The 22,669-nt window shown below is 43.3% G+C and overlaps 1 protein-coding gene and 1 pseudogene across 3 annotated transcripts in view; one reads left to right on the forward strand and one right to left on the reverse strand.

Moving 5' to 3' along the window:
* The window catches only part of PPARGC1A (PPARG coactivator 1 alpha), a 663,528-nt gene that overhangs the window by 51,744 nt on the left and 589,115 nt on the right, over positions 1-22,669 (forward strand). The window lies entirely within an intron of this gene.
* Positions 2,146-2,770, reverse strand: LOC309541019 (activated RNA polymerase II transcriptional coactivator p15 pseudogene; annotated as a pseudogene). The gene has a single exon. The product of its transcript is annotated as an activated RNA polymerase II transcriptional coactivator p15 pseudogene (transcript).

A 22,669-nucleotide genomic window follows, 5' to 3' on the forward strand; every position in this document is an offset into this window, starting at 1 on the left:
CTTGACTCCCAAGGCCCAAGTTTGAGTACTGCAGCTTTTGACACACTCTAAAAGCATCAGAATTAGGCCCGCAATATTCAGTCATTTAGATGAATCAATTAACCTTTTGATCAACTAAAAAGTTGCCCCCAATTAATTGGGCTGAAGGTTTTTTTGAAAATTATTATTAAGCAACAACTCATGCATGCATCATCTAAAACAAAGTGCATTTTGGTTACAAAATTATTGTGTTATTAATATGCAAATTTATGCAAATTGAATTAATTGTTGAGTTGGCTGAACTTCATACAATGAACTGGCTGAGACTGCAGTCATAGGGTCATTTGCCTCATTGAGACTTTTCATGTGATGTACCTGAATTTTTGCTGCAGTGCATACTTCGTTCTAGTTTATTCTGGAATGAGCTAATAGGTGCTTTCAGTACTTTGCAGCATTTGAGTTTATTTACAGATATACAGGTTGAGCACAGGTGAAGTTGCAGCTTAAACCAAGGGTGGGGGCAGGATCCAGACTGTGGAGCCTTTGATCTGACCCTTGATCTCTCATTTAATGAAGAAATACCCAGTAACTACTATGCTTTGCTTATGGAAAGTTCTGGATTCTTGTTAAAGTTTAGCATGAAGGTGACTACGTTGTGCCTCTCTCCTTCCTGGTGACGCAGCTGACAGGTGGATGGCAGCAGCCCGTCTGGATTGCCCTGGTATTAGGCAACCCGCCCCCTGTATTGGCACATTCCAAACCTTGCTGGGGCCCAAAGTGAATTGAAAGTGTGGACTAGCATATGGTCTAGGTTCCTTGAAAGAAAAACCAATGTGGAAAAAATGCCCTTTATCCAACTGCCAAATTGGCACCAGCCACTTAGTTTTTTGCCTACCTCGTAGCAAATTGTCAAAACTTTTGGGGTATGGGCAGTTAGGCATTGGAATATGTTTGTGTATTGGAGGGCAGGGTGAGGCCATCGCCTACCCCTCCACTTTTGGGTATTCCGTTAAAGGAATCCTGCGGTCGTGGATCCTGTCTGACGCCCTTGCTGGGGGCAAGGGCCATGGCACGAACCCCAGTGACATCAGGCGGAGCTTCCAGTTGTATTTGCATCAACAAGCTCCTCCTACTGGTGGTTAACCCTTGATAGACTCACCCCTCCTAGAGGGGGTGGAGTCACGCTCTGTTGTTTTATCCAATGCCTAAGCGAATACCGCTCACATGCTGTAATCAATAAAGTTGTGGCCTTTTTTAGCCCAATAACCTAATATACTGTGTCCTTGTGTCTTTCTTATCCTCAAGTGTTATGTACTGAAGTTCTCACCCTGGGCCAGCAGGGCGATACTGTAGATAGTTTTCACTCTTGTCCACATATGCAAATAAGGGATCGAAAGTGACGTTCAGGGATTGGATAGTTACAGAAAATGGGTACTGTTGCGTTCTAGTGGAGCCCTATATAAGCAGGCTGGCTGAACCCTTCAGTTCTGTTCTGGCCTCTGAATAAACAAGAGCTGTTTGAGGAATCGCTGTGTCGTCTGATATGTTCACCCACAACTTAACACCAAGCTTTCTTATCCTCAAGTTCCTCGACTCACAAGTAGGAGATCTGCTTCATAATATATTCCCTCAATATTCATTTGACACTTCCTTCTCATAGTTGGGTTGGATCTGGTTATGCGAGGGCTATCTGACTTCAGCTTAGACTATATTTGCTACTAGATGCCAGTCTTGCCCCACAGAAGAACTGACATACTTCCACGCCTTAGTTTGTAGTATTAAACATGCACATTTCATTTTGTTAAGAGCATCCCTAGTGGTTTCTGAACTGTGAACCATAAACATATAAATGGTTGAAAATGAGGTATGCAGTAATTTAGGAGTTTAGAACATTGTTAATGAGGCTGAGAGTACTGCATTTGTAACCATTCTAGAACAGAAGAATGTGTAATAATGTTTGTTTTGATGATCCGTAGAAGAGAAAGAAACTGAAACATCTGGGCCTACCACCTGCAGAAAGCAGAGAGGCAAACTTCATTGTACTCTGAAGGCTGATCTCATGAAAGTTGCTTAATACTATAAGTTGAACTTCCCAACTTGGTGTTTCTTGTTTTGAACAAGTTTTCTGTTGCTTTCTTAAGAACCACTTTGTTGTTTTCCCCCCCACCCAGAATACACTTTTAATGCACATTAAAAAAAGCGCTCATCTTACAAATTGTTTTGCAATCCAAATATACAATAGCTTGGAAAACAAATAGTTTAGAAAATGAATGCCAATGTAAAAAGACTACTTAAACCTATAACAGGAGAGTTTCTGCATGGCTCATCTTTACAGTTTTCTTACTGCTTCATCAATATCAGTAATCTGTTCCTTCAACTGGCTCCACTGTTCTGGATTTAGAGAGATACCTTTTCTGCCAGGTTTCATTTCACCTTCTTGGTCCATCCAGTATTCTCTAATATCAATTGGGACTTTACCTTTAAAATCACGAACACTGACATATCTCATTTTACCAATCTGAAACATATTCTCATCTCTGTTGCTACTTTGCTTGGAGGAGGCAGCACCTTTGGAGCTTTCACCGGTCTTCTGTTTCTTCACAGGCTTTTCAGGCACGGCTTGTTTTTTCCTTTTCACCTTTTTGTCATCTTCACTGTCCGAATCACTGGCAGATGAGCTTGAAGACACAAGTTCTTTTGATTTCGGCATTGTTCCACTCAGAGCCCTCTGCTCTCACTGCCTTCCTCTCGGCTTGCCTTTTCTATCCCCGCCCCACGCCAATGCAAAAGCGGAAGTCCTTAAGAACCACTTTGGAAGCTGTGTTGTGAGAATCATCTTGGTATTACGGTTTGATCTTGTGTAAGCTGTGTACAGCTTAGAATTACTTTATATATTTATAAACTGCGTAGAAGTTAAATTTACAGTTAAGCCATACAGTGGTACCTCAGGTTATATATGCTTCAGGTTACATATGCTTCAGGTTACAGGCTCAGCTAACCCAGAAATAGTGCTTCAGGTTAAGAACTTTGCTTCAGGATGAGAACAGAAATTGTGCTCCGGCTGCGCGGCGGCAGCGGGAGGCCCTATTAGCTAAAGTGGTGCTTCAGGTTAAGAACAGTTTCAGGTTAAGAACGGACCTCCGGAACGAATTAAGTACTTAACCCGAGGTACCACTGTATATAATTTTTGTTACTTTTTGGGATGTTTGCTTGAAAATATTTCCCACTATGTTGTAAGGGTCGGCAGTTCAAATCTACCCAACGGATAGCTCCCGTTGCTCAGTCCCAGCTCCTGCCAACCTAGCAGTTCGAAAGCACATCAAAGTGCAAGTAAATAAATAGGTACCTCTCCAGTGGGAAGGTAAATGCCATTTCCGTGCGCTGCTTTGGTTCGCCAGAAGCGGCTTAGTCATGCTGGCCACGTGACCCGGAAGCTGTACGCTGGCTCCGTCGGCCAGGAAAGCGAAATGAGTGCCGCAATCCCAGAGTCAGCCACGACTGGACCTAAAGGTCAGGGGTCCCTTTACCTTTACCTTTAACAAGTCCCAGCACCCTTAGCAAACAACAGCCACCAGGATTCTCGGAGGGGAAGCCATGGCTGTTTAAAGTAGTATGATACTGCTTTAAATGTGTAGTGCTGATGTGTCTAATGTGAAGCACAATCTTCTGCATGTATACTTGGAAGTAAGTCCCACTCAGTTTAGTGAGGCTTACTCCCAGGTAAGTAAAAAAAAAAAAATCCTTCCAGTAGCACCTTAAAAACCAACTAAGTTAGTTCTTGGTATGAGCTTTCGTGTGCATGCACACTTCTTCCGATACACTGAAACAGAAGTTGCCAGATCCTTCTATATAGTGAGAAGGTGGGGAGGGGTATTACTCAGAAGGGTGGTGGGAATGGGAGATTGGCAGATAGCTGAGATGAGCCTGTTGACGACTCTTAACGACTGTAATAGGTCTTCTCTTTCCAGTCTCTTTCCAGCTGCTCAATTGCAACTCATTACCAAACTTAAAACCATGGAGAGACCTGGTCTGAACAAAGACATTGGATTCTTATCTCATTATACATGACTAAGCCATTTCTCACCTTCTCACCCCTTGCCTTTTCCTGTAAGACCTATTACAGTCGTTAAGAGTCGTCAACAGGCTCATCTCAGCTATCTGCCAATCTCCCATTCCCACCACCCTTCTGAGTAATACCCCTCCCCACCTTCTCACTATATAGAAGGGTCTGGCAACTTCTGTTTCAGTGTATCTGAAGAAGTGTGCATGCACACGAAAGCTCATACCAAGAATTAACTTACTTGATCTTTAAGGTGCTACTGGAAGGATTTTTTTTTATTTTGACTATGGCAGACCAACACGGCTACCTATCTGTAACTGATCCCAGGTAAGTGTGCATAATAGGAATGCAGCCGAAGATTCTGTGATTGAACCCTTGAATAACTTGAGTTCTTTTAGAGTAGAGTCCTGCTGCACTCGACTGTACTGAAATGTTAGCATTTGGTTTTTACATTTAGATTGTAAAACCTCCTCTGCGATTGTTAAACTGACACTAAAGTGGGCTTGGAACCCTTTTATGGTCTCTGGAAAGGGGCCACACGGTGGTGGTATCATAAATTATGTCTCCGTTTTAGCAAGATACTGTCTGCCAACTGAGAAGGGTAGGAATAACTTGTTTTTATTTTTCAAATGTAATTTACAATTTGTCCAAGGAGAGGAATGGAAGCAGCTGTCTCTTAAATTAACCCCATAGAGCCACTGGGCTCAGAGCTCTCATTGAAGTGATAATGCGTTTAGCATTATCTTTCCACGTCAGGAGATCCCAACTCTTTCAGGCATCTCTGGGTTAGGGATGAGCAGTATATGTGCATCTGTGCAGGTTACCATAGTGACAAACTCCTGAAAGAAAACAATGGCATAGCTCCTGGGGCATCAACTCAGGAGGTGAATCAACTTGTTTCGGTACTGCAGGGCTCCACTTGATAATGGAAAAAAGCGCACTTTTACAGAAGCACTTACAAAATCAAATGCCTTTGTTTTTGAAAGTCTGATGTTTTGCCATGTGCAACCAACTTCATTATTATTATTATTATTATTATTATTATTATTATATGCTTTAAAACGTGTAACTAGTAATTCTTGGGAGCATCACTACAAAGTGTCTCCCTGTGCTGGGCCTGCGGGTAACCCGAGCAATGCGGTCCAGGTCTGGTCCCAAATCCAAGGGTTCCGTGAGGAGTCAGTCCGACAGGGCCAAGGCAGGAAACCAGGCAAGGTCAGCCACAGGATCACAGGCAGGTTCTGGTAAACAGCAACGTTGCTCCAGCAACCTAGGGCGGGGTCCAGCAGCCTTTTATCTCTGTTGGGGTAACGGCCGGTCCTGATCCCCTGTCTTGCCCGAAGGCGAGCACTCCTCCTGCGAGTACTCAGGTCTCTCCTTCTCTCAGACCTCAGTCTCTGCAGCTCGGGAGACATCGGTGGGTTACTAGACCTCAGCCTCTCCTGCCCCAACTGGTAGTGGAGCAGCTGTAAGTGATGGCCCAGCTGGAGGCAACGAGGTAATCCCCGCATCTGGAGTGAGGGCAGGCTCAGGCCCCTGACTCGGCCCAGCTGGTGTTTGTTGCAGGGGAACCTGTGCAGACGGGGCTCTTCAGAATCAGGCCCCAGACTAGGTTCAGATGCCGCCTGAGGCAAAGGATCTAGTGCAGACTGAGACTCCTCTGGCTCCGAGTCCGAGCCCGAGTCCCAGGCCATCACAGCTCCATTTTCTGTCTTGACCAAAAATGAAAAAGAGTAGGGCATTACTGGTGGGGTGCTACCAGAGTAGAGCTGGCACTGGTTAGACTCATAGCCCTGCTGCAAAGAGGGGCAAAGAGTTAGACCCCGTCTCCTTGTTTTTGGCCTTGATCTTCTATGGTTTCTTTTTTTGGAAACAAAAATGCCATAGGGATTCCCAAACGCAGAGCAGAGCAGCCTCCAGCTTGATCCTTGAACAGAGTATCTCATGCTCTGGTTATCTCCTGCTTGGACTACTGCAATGCGCTCTACGTGGGGCTACCCTTGAAGGTGACCTGGAAACTACAACTAATCCAGAATGCGGCAGCTAGACTGGTGACTGGGAGCAGCCGCCGAGACTATATCACACCGGTCCCGAAAGATCTTCATTGGCTCCCAGTACGTTTCTGAGCACAATTCAAAGTGTTGGTGCTGACCTTTAAAGCCCTAAACGGCCATGGTCCAGTATACCTGAAGGAGCATCTCCACCCCCATCAGTCTGCCCGGACGCTGAGGTCCAGCACCGAGGGCCTTTTGGTGGTTCCCTCACCGCGAGAAGCCAAGTTACAGGGAACCAGGCAGAGGGCCTTCTTGGTAGTGGCGCCCTCCCTGTGGAACGCCCTCCCACCAAATGTCAAAGAGAAAATAACTACCAAACTTTTAAAAGGCATCTGAAGGCAGCCCTGTTTAGGGGAAGCTTTTAATGTTTAATAGGTTATTGTATTTTAGTGTTTTGTTGGAAGCCGCCCAGAGTGGCTGGGGGGACCCAGGCAGATGGGCAGGGTATAAATAATAAATATTATTATTATATTCCCCCTGAAACCAGCTTCTACTGTTTACATAGTTCCGATGGCTTCAGCACCAAACCTCTGCTGCTAAAAGGAAAATGTGGCTACTTGCTGGAGTCTCTCTCTCCCACTGGAATTCCCCATTTTCCCTCCCATGTCCTCATAATTTGGGGATTTTTGCCATAACTTACTTCCAGTCACCATTTGAAGACCCCAAATTCTAGCATTATTTGAGGGGTGTGTGTGTGTGTGGAAGAGACAGTTCTTCTGTCTTCCCTACATGTCATGAATAAGTCTACATTCCATGTAATTATGTATAATTTTTTTTTTAAAAATTGTGAGTTTTCATGTGCTTAATTTTCAAACCCATCACTCACACAGAGACAGACTACAAGGCATATGACGCAGCAGACGGAATACTATACATATGAATGATGAGGACCAATAGTTTGGAAAATACGTGTCAGATGTAATGAGGAATCAGTCTTACGTCTGTAAAAATACTGTTTATTTACAGTATTGTTTCCTTTGATATAACAGCGGCAGAGGTTACTGTAAGACGCTTTTGTTTTGTTTTTTGTTTTTAAGGAATACAAACCTGTTCCAGCATACATGCAATTTCCCTTTTAATCCACAGCTGCCTCATTAAAAGCCTGATGACATTTTGTATGAAGAACTGCCGCGGTGGCTTACTTCTTAAAATACTTCTCTGAAGCATGTGCCTGTTTAATGTACGGAGAAAGCTCATATAACATTTCCGATGGCGGTGTCTTGTGACCTGGGAGCTGAGCCTGAATTGCAACAGCAAGCAAAAACAAACAAATTAAAACCCCACCCTGTAAAGCCTAGTTGGCTAAATCTAACTGAAAGGAGTCTTTTTTTCTCCCTCTTCCCTTATGGTCATTGACTGCTGAAGGTTCTTAAAATTGGGGAATCATTGGAGCCAGTTAATGATCTCTCTGCACATTAGTGATACAAGCCACGTGTTTAGGAAAGCAATGCTAGTGATGTAATGGGAGTTTCTACCTCATGCTTGTATGTCATTCACCTGAAGAGAGCAACGTAGGAACTGGCTGAGATTGATGTCCTCTCTAAGAATAGCACTGATTATAGAACAGATTTTCCCATATACAGAGCCATTTTTAATTCACTGCCTACTGCAGCTGCCAGCCTGCGGAGATAATTCCTTCTAGCAGAATAGCTCTAGATTATTATAGGGAAATCAAATTTGCATAAAAGCGTTTTATTTTTCTCCCCCCCCAAACATTTTTTCCTTGTCATAAGTTACGAAACATTCACTGTCAGTTACTTTTTAATCGGAGGAACTCTGTTGAATTGTATTGCGTCTTAGGCAAATGCTATTTTGAGACCTCTCCTGTACTTTGTTGTTCTGTGGCTTAAGAAATCGCATCTGAATGAGAATGAATAGAATAGGGCAAGAATTTTATGCAAGGTAATATGGAAATCCAGGCTCCATAGATAATGTTGCTTAGATACTGACGAAAGAAGAATGGCAGACAAAATTAATGGACTACGTAGAATTGGATAAAATGACAGGAAGGATTCGAAACCTGCGGGACCGGAGGTTTACAGAAGATTGGAAGAAATATACGAATTATTTGAAGAGCAACTGTAATCAACAAATTACGCTAGTAGGACTACAAGAAGTTTTGCAAGGAGAAATATATGAAAAATGGCAAAGAAGAGAAAGAAGAGAGATACTAGTTATGAGATTTTAATGTAATAGTGAAAATAAGAAATGTAAACTAAGTGAATAGATTGGAAAATTTTCAGATGTGATTGATGGAAGTCAACAAAAATGTATAAGATGTAAAAGTACGTTTCATTATTGTTGAAAATGATATGTTGAAAAACTAATAAAAAATTATATATATATATATAAAAGATAATGTTGCTTAGAGCAATTTGATGGTGCAACATGCTATGGGGACCTCATCTACTCTGACCACATCTACTCTGGAAGTGGCAGGTATTGATGGGAGAGTAACATGAGAGCAGCAAGTAATACAACCTGGATATAGTGCCTGTGTGTTTGTGTATATACACACACAAATGCACACTCAAACATACCCAATATATGTCTGTCTGTCTGTTTCTATCTATGGTCCATAGGTTTACATCCCCCAAATTCTGTACTGCATTGGGAACATTACTGAAATATTCAACATTTTAAACTGAAAAGTACATTTTGATGTATTCATAGAATCATACAATTGTAGAGTTGGAAGGGACTCAAGAGGATCATCTAGTCCAAACTCCTGCAAGGCAGGAATCCCAACTAATAAGAATAATGATAATAATTTATTATTTATACCTTTCCCATCTGGCTGGGTTTCCCCAGCCACTCTGGGAGGCTCCCATCATAGTATTATTATTTTTAATCATCATCATCAAACATTAAAAACTTCCCTAAACAAGGCTGCTTTCAGATGTCTTCTAAAAGTCAGATAGTTGTTTATTTCCTTGACATCTGATGGGAGGGCGTTTCACACTAACAAGAAATCCCTCTGCCTGGTTCCCTGTAACCTCACTTCTCACAGTGAGGGAACCACCTCAGAGCTGGACCTCAGTGTCTGGGCTTAATGATGGAGGTGGAGATGCTCCTTCAGGTATACTGGGCCAAGGCCATTTAGGGCTTTAAAGGTCATCAGCAACACTTTGAATTGTGCTCAGAAACGTACTGGGAGCCAATGTAGGTCTTTCAGGACCAGTGTTATATGGTCTTGGTGGCCACTCCCAATCACCAGTCTAGCTGCCGCATTCTGGATTAGTTGTAGTTTCCGGCTCACCTTCAAAGGTAGCCCCACGTAGAGTGCATTGCAGTAGTCCATGCGGGAGAGCATGCACCACTCTGGCGAGACTAAAGCATCCATGACAGAAGGCCACCCAGCCTCTTCTTAAAAACCTCCAAGGAATGATTGCCCACAAACTCCTGAGCGACCCCACTCCACTGTCAAACAGCTCTTCCCATCAGAAAGTTATTCCTGATGTTTAGTTGGACACAGTACTCCAGGTGTGGTCTGAGCAAGGCAGAATAGGTACTATGGCTTCCTTTGATCTGGACACTATACTTCTGTTGATGAAGCCTAGAATTAGTTTTCCCCTACCTCACATTGTTGACTCATAATAGACTCTTAGATCCTTTTCAAATTTCCTACAGTGGTACCTCGGGTTAAGTACTTAATTTGTTCTGGAGGTCTGTTCTTAAACCGGAAACTGTTCTTAACCTGAAACACCACTTTAGCTAATGGGGCCTCCCGCTGCTGCCGCGCCGCCATCGTGCGATTTCTGTTCTTATCCTGAAGCAAAGTTCTTAACCCGAGGTACTATTTCTGGGTTAGCAGAGTCTGTAACCTGAAGCGTATGTAACCGGAAGCGTATGTAACGCGAGGTACCACTGTACTGGTAAGTCAGGTGTCCCCCATCTTATATTTGTGCTTCTTCTTGCCTAGATGTAGAACCTTAAATTTGTCCCTATTGAAATTCATTTTGTTAGTTTGAGCCCAATTCTCCAATCTGTTAAGGTCATCTTATCCCAATTCTGTCTACTGTGGCATTTGCTACCCAGCCACCCCCACAGTTTAGTGTCACCTGCAAATTTGATGAGCTTTTCCTTAAGTCCTTCATGTTCCTTGCAATGTAATGCGAACGTCACTTGACTTCAAAATAATATTTAAAGCTACTTATTGTTGCAATCACAAGTTATGTGATTGGCTCATTATTTAAAATTAAAATACAAAACTGGCAAACAATTATGCTGAATAAAAATTAGATGGAAGGATTAATTTAACTTCAATAGATTAAAAATCAAAAGCAATTATAAAATTACTCAGTATAAAATTGAATTGAAGTGTAAGCAAACTTTTTTGAAAACTTGATTAACATACTTGAAACACATTTTTATAATATCTAATAAAGGTGTGTTATGATTTGGTTCAGATTTATACTGTGTTCCATCCAATTTCCCTGTAGAACAGAAACAGATCAGGCTGAGAGGTAGTTAACCAGAGGAAAGCAGTAGGTTTCATGGCTGAACAGGTGTCTAAATCTGTATCCTGTTCTCAAACAGTACAAACTCAATCCCAGGACAGTGGTACCTCCGGTTACGAACTTAATTTGTTCTTCAGCCGAAACTGTTCTTTATGTGGGATGTGAAACACAAGAGCAGTCAAGTACAACATTCCTAGAGTGAACATGTTTACACATGGGGAGGAATGTTTGTCCAGCCAGCAGGTAAACTTCCTCTTTCCTTCTAGGCTGGGACAGACTTCCTCTGTATGTGACTAGAGGTGGGTGTGGCCTCACCTGTGCAGGTAATGACAAAAGCACAGGGCAGGGCAGCCATCTCTTTCTCTTTGACTACATGCATCAAAGAAGCAACATCTGCTTAGCCAAAGATGCTCTCCAGCCAAGAGAGGACAAAGGGACTGTCTCCTTATGAGATAGTTTCCAGGTGTAGGTTCCTTTTCTAAGCTAAGTCTGCCTTCTGGGATCCGATTGTGAACAGAATGTGAGTGAATAAACTCTTTTTATACTTTTATAGACGACTGTGGTTTGTTATCTTTTATGAGGGAATAAGGGGAAAATACCAGAACAGTTATTATAGAGGCTTTAGCGAGCCTGAGCAAATGCATCCGCTGTGCGTTTAAAAGGGGAATGTTACTCTGCTAAATTGTGAACTTGTTAACACAAGTTGGAAAGGTTATAATCAAACAATATATCCTCTCCTGCATCCCTGAACATTCCCACACTTAACATCCAGCACACGTTTGCCAATGGGGCCTCCCGCTGCCGCTGCACTGCCAGCGTGTGACTTCCGCTTGTATCTCGGGGCAAAGTTCACAACTAGGGGCATCTACTTCCAGGTTAGTGGAGCTTGTTAGCCGAAGCATTCGTAAGGACGATGGTGTGTAACCCGAGGTTCCACTGTACCTTTATTTACTGAACCATGCTAAACCATGGATGGTATATAAGAAGAAGAAGAAGAAGAAGAAGAAGAAGAGGAGTTTGGATTTGATATCCCGCCTTTCACTCCCCTTCAGGAGTCTCAAAGCGGCTAACATTCTCCTTTCCCTTCCTCCCCCACAACAAACACTCTGTGAGGTGAGTGGGGCTGAGAGACTTCAAAGAAGTGTGACTGGCCCAAGGTCACCCAGCAGCTGCATGTGGAGGAGCGGGGAAGCGAACCCAGTTCACCAGATTACGAGTCCACCGCTCTTAACCACTACACCACACTGGCTCTCACTGGCTGCTTAACACCAGCTGAGGATCAGGCCTGTTAAGGCCACCAAATTATTATCATTTCTCCCTATTTCATACATTTATATTATTGAACAGTCAGTGTATAAACAAGGAGAATAATATGCTTTTCAGTGTTTTCATGTTACTTTTTTCAGAATTGGTTCCAGTTTAGCAATCTTCGACTTTGCTTTATGAGAGGAGCCTCAGTTTAGGAAATGTATCTTGCCATAAGGGTTATAAGCATTGGGCGATTATATCTAGTGTTAGTCATAGACTAACAGTGTTACTTAAATCCATTAATTTCAGTGGGTTTACTCGGAGTATAACTCAGTTAGATATCGCCAGATTTGTTGTTTCAGGAGTAGTCTGTGCCTCTGGGCCAGGAGTTTTTCAGAACCTGTTCTGGCAGGGTTGGGACAAGGTAAAATAAACGAATGATGAAAGAGTATGTAAATAGTGCTTTACAGAATTCCAGAAGCAAAATGCACACAAACATACATACCACCAGCCTCCACAGCTCTTTAGAGTTTACAGTCTACATTTCTGTAGTAGGGGAAACAACCGAGGAATGTAACAGGAAGAAAATTAGTCACCTATGAACTTCCACAAATGCAATTCAACATACAATGGTTACAGTGGGGGGAAAAGCTTGATGGTCAGAAAAGTAAATTTTACAGAAGGGTCTAAAAGAGGGAGAAACAGGAACCACCATGTATGTATTTACAGAGAGATTTGGGGGCATAAGGGTCAGCTAAAAAAAACAAGTTCCAAGTAATATTGCTCTCATCCTCAGGTTTTAGACAAGGTGTGTATGTTCTTCCTGGTTTCTGTTAGAGCTTGCCATTATCAGCAGTTTACTGAAGCAGCTGCAGAATGCAAAAAAAAATCGTTCTTCTGAATAAGCATTTTGTACAGTAAGGTTACAGGATCACCCAGAGACACTCAAAAGGAAAGTAACCTTAGGCTAAGCAAAAGTGAGGCTAGAAGTCTGTTATTTTTATTGATGATGCCCTAATCCATTGGGTTTCCAACTGTACTTTCTGGATGAATACTTTCCCCATTTGAAACGGGGAGAAAAATAACTTCCTGACCAAACATAGGCCACAACCACACCATTCATTTAATGCACATAGCTTCCCACGGAGAATGCTTGGATCTGTAGCTTACTCTTCACAGAGCTACAACTCCCAGCACCCTTAACAAACCACAGTTTTTTGGAGGAAGCCATGTACAGTGGTAAAGGTACCCCTGCCCGTACTGGCCAGTCGTGTCCGACTCCAGGGTTGTGCGCCCATCTCACTTAAGAGGCCGGGGGCCAGCGCTGTCCGGAGACACTTCCGTGTCACGTGGCCAGCGAGACAAAGCTGCTCTGGCGAGCCGGCACCAGTGCAGCACACGGAAACGCCGTTTACCTTCCCGCTATAAAGCGGTACCTATTTATCAACTTGCACTTAGGGGTGCTTTCGAACTGCTAGGTAGGTAGGAGCTGGGACCGAAAGACGGGAGCTCACCCCGCCGCGGGAATTCGAACCGCCGACCATGCGATCGGCAAGCCCTAGGCGCTGAGGTTTTACCCACAGCGCCACCCGCGTCCCACATGTACAGTGGTACCTCAGGTTAAATACTTAATTCATTCTGGAGGTCCGTTCTTAACCTGAAACTGTTCTTAACCCGAAGCACCACTTTAGATAATGGGGCCTCCTGCTGCCGCCGCACCACCGGAGCACGATTTCTGTTCTCATCCTGAAGCAAAGTTCTTAACCCAAGGTGCTGTTTCTGGGTTAGCGGAGTCTGTAACTTGAAGCATATGTAACCTGAAGCGTATGTAACCTGAGGTACCACTGTATTTTAAATGTGTGGTGTGGAAATGACTGCAGTGTCCATTAACGCAGGATGAGAGAATAAAAGATACATAGTTATTCATAATTGGAGATGTTAGTTTTAAGGCTTGTTTGAGGGCCAAAGCAGACATGGTCTGTGATTAGAGCTCTCACATTTTTAAAAATTGGATTGGAGCCATAATGCTCAGGGCAGAGGAGGGGGTAACCATTTTCCTTGTGCAACTTCCTCCTTCAAGTTTTTTCATCTTCATAAGTACAACTTAAGGGTTTTGTTGTTGTTGTTGAGTCGTTTAGTCGTGTCCGACTCTTCATGACCCCATGGACCAGAGCACGCCAGGCACTCCTGTCTTCCACTGCCTCCCACAGTTTGGTCAAACTCATGCTGGTAGCTTCGAGAACACTGTCCAACCATCTCGTCCTCTGTCGTCCCCTTCTCCTTGTGCCCTCCATCTTTCCCAACATCAGGGTCTTTTCCAGGGAGTCTTCTCTTCTCATGAGGTGGCCAAAGTATTGGAGCCTCAGCTTCACAATCTGTCCTTCCAGTGAGCACTCAGGGCTGATTTCCTTCAGAATGGATAGGTTTGATCATCTTGCAGTCCATGGGACTCTCAAGAGTCTCCTCCAGCACCATAATTCAAAAGCATCAATTCTTTGGCGATCAGCCTTCTTTATGGTCCAGCTCTCACTTCCATATATCACTACTGGGAAAACCATAGCTTTAACTATACGGACCTTTGTCGACAAGGTGATGTCTCTGCTTTTTAAGATGATGGGTAAAAAGGTAAAGGGACCCCTGACCATTAGGTCCAGTCGTGCACGACTCTGGGGTTGCTGCGCTCATCTCGCTTTATTGGCCGAGGGAGCCGGCATACAGCTTCCGGGTCATGTGGCGAACCAGAGCAGCACACGGAAACACCGTTTACCTACCCGCCAGAGCGGTACCTATTTATCTACTTGCACTTTGACATGCTTTTGAACTGCTAGGTTGGCAGGAGCAGGGACCGAGCAACGGGAGCTCACCCCATCGCGGGGATTCGAACCGCTGACCTTCTGATCGGCAAGTCCTAGGCTCTGTGGTTTAACCCACAGCACCACCTGCGTCCCTTCTAAGATGATGGATACAAGTTGGCAAAAAGTGACTTTGTTCTGGGGATGTTGGATTGGGACAACGGAACAGTAAAAGGATATACTCCCCATTGCCCTTCAGCACCGCAATCAAATCACACCACCACTCCTTCTGCAACAGCTTTTATCTTTTGAATCAAATGTAGGAGATCAACAATGTATTTTTGCTCTCTTAATTTGTACCGTGTACATTCTTGTTTTCGTTTTTTCTTATTGTCTGATGGCTTGAAGCGATGCGTGGCATTCATTCATTCATTCTAAAACCAAAGTTGATGCCGGCCTGAGATGAGAAATGTTGCCCATTAAGCATCACGACTGAAAGCTGGAGGAGGCCGGCACAGCATGCATGATGGAGTACTTTTGTTTGAGCAAGAAATCAAACTTCTCCAGGTGTTGAAAAATACGAATGGATCGAAAGTTGCAAAGCATCCATTTCAGTTGGTTTAATAGCGTTCCAACTTGTTATTAATAAAGCAAACTAATTTGCTAATCATATCTCTTGTAAACAGAAAGGAAATTGAAGTGCACAATAATGCACATTGCTGTCATGAAAAGTGCACAATAATGCCCACTGAAGCACAACCAGCAGCTCTGAACATAAAATAGCCAATTTAGTCTCCTAGAGTTTTCTCTTCTCCGGTCACCTAGCCCCACTAGTTCTGAGTGTTAGGAGTTTGCTGTTGTTGTTAGACTCCACTGGAATATAGATATATTGTGGCAGCAGTGCTGTGCCTGATGCTGTTGATACAGGGTCAAATAGTGTGATCTCTTGACCTAAGTTTGCTTCCTTTTATCCAACCACTGGATTCAGTTACCGTATTTTTCACTCTATAAGATGCACCAGACCATAAGACGCACCTAGTTTTTGGAGGAGGAAAACAAGAAAAAAAATATTCTGAATCTCAGGAGCCAGAACAGCAAGAGGGATCCCTGCGCAGTGAAAGCAGCAATCCCTCTTGCTGTTCTGGCTTCTGGGATAGCTGTGCAGCCTGCATTCGCTCCATAAGACGCACACACATTTCCCCTTACTTTTTATGAGGGAAAAAGTGAGTCTTATAGAGCAAAAAATACGGTACTTTATAGGTCAATCAAGGGGATACTTTAATTGGAGCTCTGATCTGATCAAGGCCGAGGACTGGTGATCTAAGGAGAGTGAACTTAAAAAAATAAATAAATCTGTCAATCGGTTTAGAAGTAGTAAAATATATTGATGCATTGATATAAGAGTTGCTTTCTTCTAATCTTTTGGAAGCCATACCCTGCTTTTTTACCTTAGGAGAAGCTGACTGAAAATTGTTTGAGGAGATAGTTGCAGTGTGCATCTCGCTGCACAGTTCACCTCAATTAACATGCCTGTTTTGCTGATTTGCATGTTTGCCCAATAGTTGCTACCTGATTACAGGTGGTTAGCCTTAACAAACTTCTCACAATGTACTTCTTTCAGTTTTCCTCACATGTATTCAGTGGGCCATGTTCGCCTGTGCTCGAATCTGGACTATGGATTATGAGACCCTGTGTTCTGATTTGATACATGATCACATAGCATTTTCAGGGTTTGGGTGGCTGGCATTGGCTCTTAAACCAATTCACAGTTACGATTCACAGCTTAGGGATTTAGACAGCCAATCACGTTGAGAATGGGAGTGGCCAAGGCCTTCAGAAATGTATATAAGCAGTTGCTTTCCCTTGTTGTTCTGTTCTGTTTGCACAGTATAGTCTCTTGCTGTTAACACTATGCCTTGAGTCATAAAGACCCACATATACTTCACTCACCATCTTTGTTCATTATCCCTGGCACCAGGATTTTCACTCATGACCCTGTACTTGCTTGGTACAGACAGGGATGCCAATTTAAAGTACAGACTCCACAGAATCACTATCTGTTCTAACATTCCACTGAATATGAGGAGGAAAGGCAAGGACAGAACATGAAAAAACAGTCCATAAAACATCTTTTTGCATTCCTTTCCACCTTTTCATTTGAACACGTAACTGAATGTTTTTAAATAGTGATGAATAAACAGGTGCGCATTCATAGTCTTTGAGTGCATAACCAAAGCCTTGTACTGGCCATGTTTGCATGTAACACTAAACTATGATCAGTGGTATGTTGTTAGCTCCAACAAACATGAGCAAAGTATTATGTTTGCCTGCTTACTCCTCCTTTAGTTTAATGTTTATAGAATTGTAGATCAGTGTGTTGTTCAAACCAGTGATCTTGGGCTTTGGTTCATTTCAATTTATCCACATTGCACCAAACCATAGTTTTAGCATTACATGTGAACACACACATGCACATGTGCACGCTCTCTATCACACACAGAGTCTTAATATGTAACCATTTACAGTGGTACCTCGGGTTAAGTACTTAATTCATTCTGGAGGTCCGTTCTTAACCTGAAACTGTTCTTAACCCAGAGCACTATTTAGCTAATGGGGCCTCCTCCTGCTGCTGCTGTGCCGCTGGAGAACGATTTCTGTTCTCATCCTGAAGCAAAGTTCTTAACCTGAAGCACTATTTCTGGGTTAGCAGAGTCTGTAACCTAAAGCGTATGTAACTTGAAGTGTCTGTAACCCAAGGTACTACATCAGATATCATGGCAACCAGGAAGAAACAAAAATTAAATGTAAGAATATAGGCCTATCCTTTTATGCATTTATACTATGTGTGGAGTAGAGAACAGGATTTTCCCCAAGGCCACCTAATAGTTTGTCTGCTTTAGGCCTTTTCAGGAACCCCAATTGTGTGGTCACATTGAGGGTGGGTGCTGCAGGGTGGCTTGAGCGCAATACAGTCTTGCCACCCCCCCCCCCCAAATATCTAGACTAAATGTATGGAGAGAGCTACTGAAAAGTCACAAATTATTATTCAAGGCCTGGTTTAATTGCTTGTGTTTTTAACTCGAGCCTAAATGGAAGCTTGCAAGCCCTTATTGTTACTGGAAATGCCCATTTTGTTCATATTGTAGAAAATACCCTTTTGTCCTGGAAGGAGGCACAGCCCATGAATACTTTTGCAAGTTCATATTAATCTCAGCAAGGGGTTGCAGAGAATAAATTCATGGTGGCTTTTCCCCATTGTCATCAAATTTATCAGTTTTACACCCTACTACTAAAATGAGACACTGACTTAATTGATTGGGTTTTCATGCACAATTTATTTTTTTGTGCAACCCCTACCTTCCATTTATTGTGCCTGGAAGTGGGCCCTGCACCTACAGATTGGTTGAAGAATGTACATCTTATCTGTCTTGAAGTTCCCATAGAAAAATAACAATCTGTTATTAGTTTGTTTGAATCCAGGGGCAGTTGGTTTCTGTCTTTGTGTACTCTTATTACATTGTCTGTGAAAGAATTTTCTCTGATGAAAATGGGGAAAAGTTAAAATACGACAATTTACTGCTTCAGTCTACAGGGCAGCTGTTTTCTGTCTCTATCAGTATTCCAAAAAGTCTTTTAAATGAAGAGATTTATGAGATTATTTTAATTTTGATGTCCGTTTAATGCTTCATGCATTTTAAATACAACCTTTTAATAGTTTTTTTTTTTAGATTGAAGAATTTAATTTTATTTTATACTGCAGAAATAAATGTATACTCAGGAGACCGCACCATTATTAGGGCTTTTTGAAATTCAGCAGTTCTGCAGTACACAGCACAAGTAATTCAGTTGCACGTGTATCAAGCAGATGAGCAGCAAAATGGCGTTGCGTGGCAAGTTCCCGCCTCCCCCCAGTAGGAATAAAGACACAGGACACTGTCATTTTAGGTTAATGGGCTAAAATTTGCCCACAACTTTATTGGTTACAGGTGATGAGCGATATTGGCTTAGGCATTGGTCCTATCGACTATCTGGCTTCAGCCTGCTTGCTTGAAGACCGGGAAGGGTTAACACCAGCAGGGGGAGTCCTGCTGATGCACATCAACTAGGCACTCCCCCGGGGTCACCGCTCAGGGGTGTGCCTTAGGCCCTGGCCTCCATAGGCTTCAGACGGGGCCACGCCCCCTGGAATCCGGACTACCCTTCAATATCCGGGGGGAGGTGATGGCGCTTTCCCCCCCTTCATCTACATAACAATACCCATACCAATGCCTAACTGCCCAAACCGAGAAAGTTGTGACGATTTGCTATGAGGTAGGCGAAAAACCAAATGGCTGGTGCCAATTTGCCAAGTGGAAAAAATTCCTACCAGGCCCCTTAATGGCGACCAACCGAGGTCCAAAGCAAGGTCAAAGAGGGACCTTGAAGGGCAGGTGGGTGGGAAACCGAAGCAGCTGAGTGACCAAAGAGGAAGATTCCCGGCCGCGCTTGCCTTAAATGAGGCAAGCCACACCCCCTGGGCCAGCCGATTGGCTGGCCCGGGGATGACGCGGCCGAGGATTCCCCAGATTGCGCGGGGCTGGGAGCCAGCCTCCGTGCACGTGTTGGGGGCGTGAAGCCCGCAATACCACCTCCTCCCGAGGTCGGAAGTGGCTTTGTGGAACACCACCCCTCTAGCAGAGTTTGGTGAGAAGGTGAGCATTCCCTAAGACCTTGATGCTCTTCTTCTACATCCCAGGGATGGAAAACACCACACACTGAAAACTCCAGCAACACTGGAACACTCCTGCCAGTGGCAGAAGCGATGGGGCACTGCCTCTCGTGCTTTCCTGCCTGGGGCAGCTGCTTCACCCTACCTCATGCATGGGCCAGCTCTGCTTACCAGCTTTCCTGAGGTCAGAACCAGAATTTCAGAGGGGAGAGAGTCTAGGAGGCAAAGGCTGGTGATGAAGGGGCAGAGATTACTAAAGTAGGGGGTGAACTTGTTGGATTGTAGGCAGAGGATAATGACTCAGGGGTTTGGAGCCTGGTGGATTCTGGGAAAGACTTAATAGCAACAGTCACTTAAGCCAACCAGAAAATAGGATGCTTTCTTGCTTCTATCGGATCACTGTTCTTTTTCCCCTCCCAATTCTCTGAGAAAGAGGCTGAAACTCTGAAAATTCTTTCTGAAACCTGGGCAACTTTAGTTGTAACAGCCCAAGTAAAGATGCAAAAGGGATCTTTGTACGCCGGCTCCCTCGGCCAATAAAGTGAGATGAGCGCCGCAACCCCAGAGTTGTCCGCGACTGGATCTAATGGTCAGGGGTCCCTTTACTTTTACCTTTACATTTCAGTGATAGTGACACGGGTGGTGCTGTTGTCTAAACCACTGAGCCTAGGGCTTGCTGATCAGAAGGTCGGCACTTCAAATCCCCATGATGGGGTGAGCTCCTGCCAACCTAGCAGTTCGAAAGCACCCCAAAAAGTGCAAGTAGATAAATAGGTACCGCTCTGGCCACACGACCCGGAAAAACTGTGGACAAACGCCAGCTCCCTCAGCCAGTAAAGCGAGATGAGCACCGCAACCCCAGAGTCGTTTGCAACTGGACTTAACTGTCAGGGGTCCTTTACCTTTACATTTCAGTGATAGACCATCTCCGTTCCTTGTGATTGTGGTTCTACTGTATGATCAAATCATGCACTTCAGAGGATGAAATAATTGAGTGCAGAGGTAAATTCCTTGGGACTGCAGGGTGCTTTTTGTTTTTTTGTTTTGTTTTACCCATGTGCTTTTTTAACCACTATTGCTTATCTGAGAAGATTTCCCCCCCAAAGCAACTGAAACAACATGCCATGTGATTTATTGGTCCAAACACAAATGTGGTATAATCTTAGTGGGTATTTAAGCACAGGGTTAATGGTGATAGCCTTATTTTATTAATTAACTATAGAAATGCTGCTGTTATCACAGCTTGTATAGGATGGGGCTCTGCATATTGCAGAAATATTGGGAACAGTGCAGATATATGACACAAGCCCAAAGGGTAATAAGTGATACCTGCATATGCACTCAGCTTGAATCAATTTTTGCAGAGGCACTGCTGTTTTGGATAGACACTGCACAATGCAGTAGAAATTTGGGGGAAATGGAGAAGGTGAGGGGGAAAAACTTTTCCTCTACCTCACTGTAACCAATGCAAACAACAAACTGGAAGATTTTAAGATTGCAGTTCTGTGTGGATTACAGTGGTACCTCAGGTTAAGTACTTAATTTGTTCCCAAGGTCCGTACATAACCTGAAGCTGTTCTTAACCTGAAGCACCACTTTAGCTAATGGGGCCTCCTGCTGTCGCTGTGCCGCTGCTGCATGATTTCTGTTCTCATCCTGAAGCAAAGTTCTTAACCTGAGGTACTATTTCTGGGTTAGCAGGGTATGTAACCGGAAGCGTATGTAACCTGAGGTACCACTGTACAGAGCATCAGAATCAAACAGCAACAAGCAGAATGTGCATGCTCTTCTAACCAAGAAAATCTAAGCAGAATCCCTGAGTGTCTTCAAAGAGTACAGTAGAACATTGGTTCTCGAATTTAATATGTTCCGGGAGTCTGTTCGACTCCCGAAACCGTTCGAAAACCAAAGCGTGGTTTCTGATTGGCTGCAGGAACTTCCTGCACTCAAGCAGAAGCCATGTTGGACGTTCAGCTTCTGAAAAACGTTTGCAAAGTGGAACACCTGCTTCCAGGTTTGCGCCATTTGGGAGCCAATTTCTTCATCAACTAAGCAGGAAAAGCCCTGTGTTTGAACGTCACCTGTTCGGACAGCTTAAATTTACTGATGCAGATAGAATTGATAGCTTTCTTACATAGCTAAGATTCAAAGCTCAGGGATGTAAATTTGGTGCTTCAGAAGATGTTTCCCCTTGCTCCCCCATCATTATTTTCTCACTTTGAGAGTAATATCAACAGGGCTATAGGTTTCCTCGGTTTGGTAAGGAGTCCAGTATTGGGTCTTGGCAGATGCCCACTTTGAACACCTGCCCTGAGGGCAGGTCACTTGCTTTGCACTGGTTTTTGAGAAGTTGAGAAGTTGCGCAAGTTTCTCAACACTTCTGTTCTTCTTCAATATCTGCTGTGAAGCAAGAGACCAGCCCTGTTAACTGAATGTGTCAGAGGATTTACAAGGGAGGGGTGTTGGCCTCTCTGTCCCAGCATAAAATGAGAGATGATTTTCCCATTTCATGTTCTTATCAGTTGAGCTATAATGTTTAGCAAAATTGTTTAGTTTAAATCATTAAGGCTGCAATCCTAATCACACATAGGAAGTAACCCCACTGAACACAATGGGATTTATTTCCAATAAATATGCATAGTGTTTTGCAGTAAAACAGGGAACATGAACAGGTCAACCATATAAACAGTGAACAGTACTGTATAATTACACCATCCTTTGCCTATTTTCAACATCCTTTTTCTGATATACCTCCCTTTAGCTGTCAAGCTAAAGCAATGGTACTTCTCTGCATGCCTGTTAGATTTCAAGTATCACACTTTAGGTTTCTAATTAAGAAATTAATTAAAATACTATACAGTTTACTGCACAGTCTATCAAGAGTAGGGCAGTTTACAAGATTTTTCATGTTAGGTGTACTATAAACGCTACAGATGTACATAATCATATTCACACTGATATTAAAAGTTCTCCTTCAGGAACACATCTAAAAATTATTGAGAGGCATAAGTCGTGAAAGTAATTGTTTGAGCAGGAAACCTAGTGATAAGAAACTGAAATTTTAAGCACCAAAGACTGACAGTAAATCTGATATGAGCATAGAAAATGCCTACATAGAAAGGAACAGATTAGAAAAGGTGAAGTGCTAAATTTGCATGGAAGTTAAATAGGTTGCAAAGTACCTTTATCACTGGGGGAAAAAAACCCCCTTTCTTTTTAAGCCTCAAAATGGCAACACCTGAAAACTCTAAAGAGCAAGTTGGATGTTTTTCTTTAGTGCTGCAGTAGTTGATTAATGAGCTAAAATATTAGACCACAGGTAACTCCAGCGAGGCAGATTTAAGCAGATATAGATAAAAGTTGAGTTT

The sequence above is a fragment of the Podarcis vaucheri genome, assembly GCF_965113315.1.
Source record: "Podarcis vaucheri genome assembly, chromosome: 9".
Lineage (NCBI taxonomy): Eukaryota > Metazoa > Chordata > Lepidosauria > Squamata > Lacertidae > Podarcis > Podarcis vaucheri.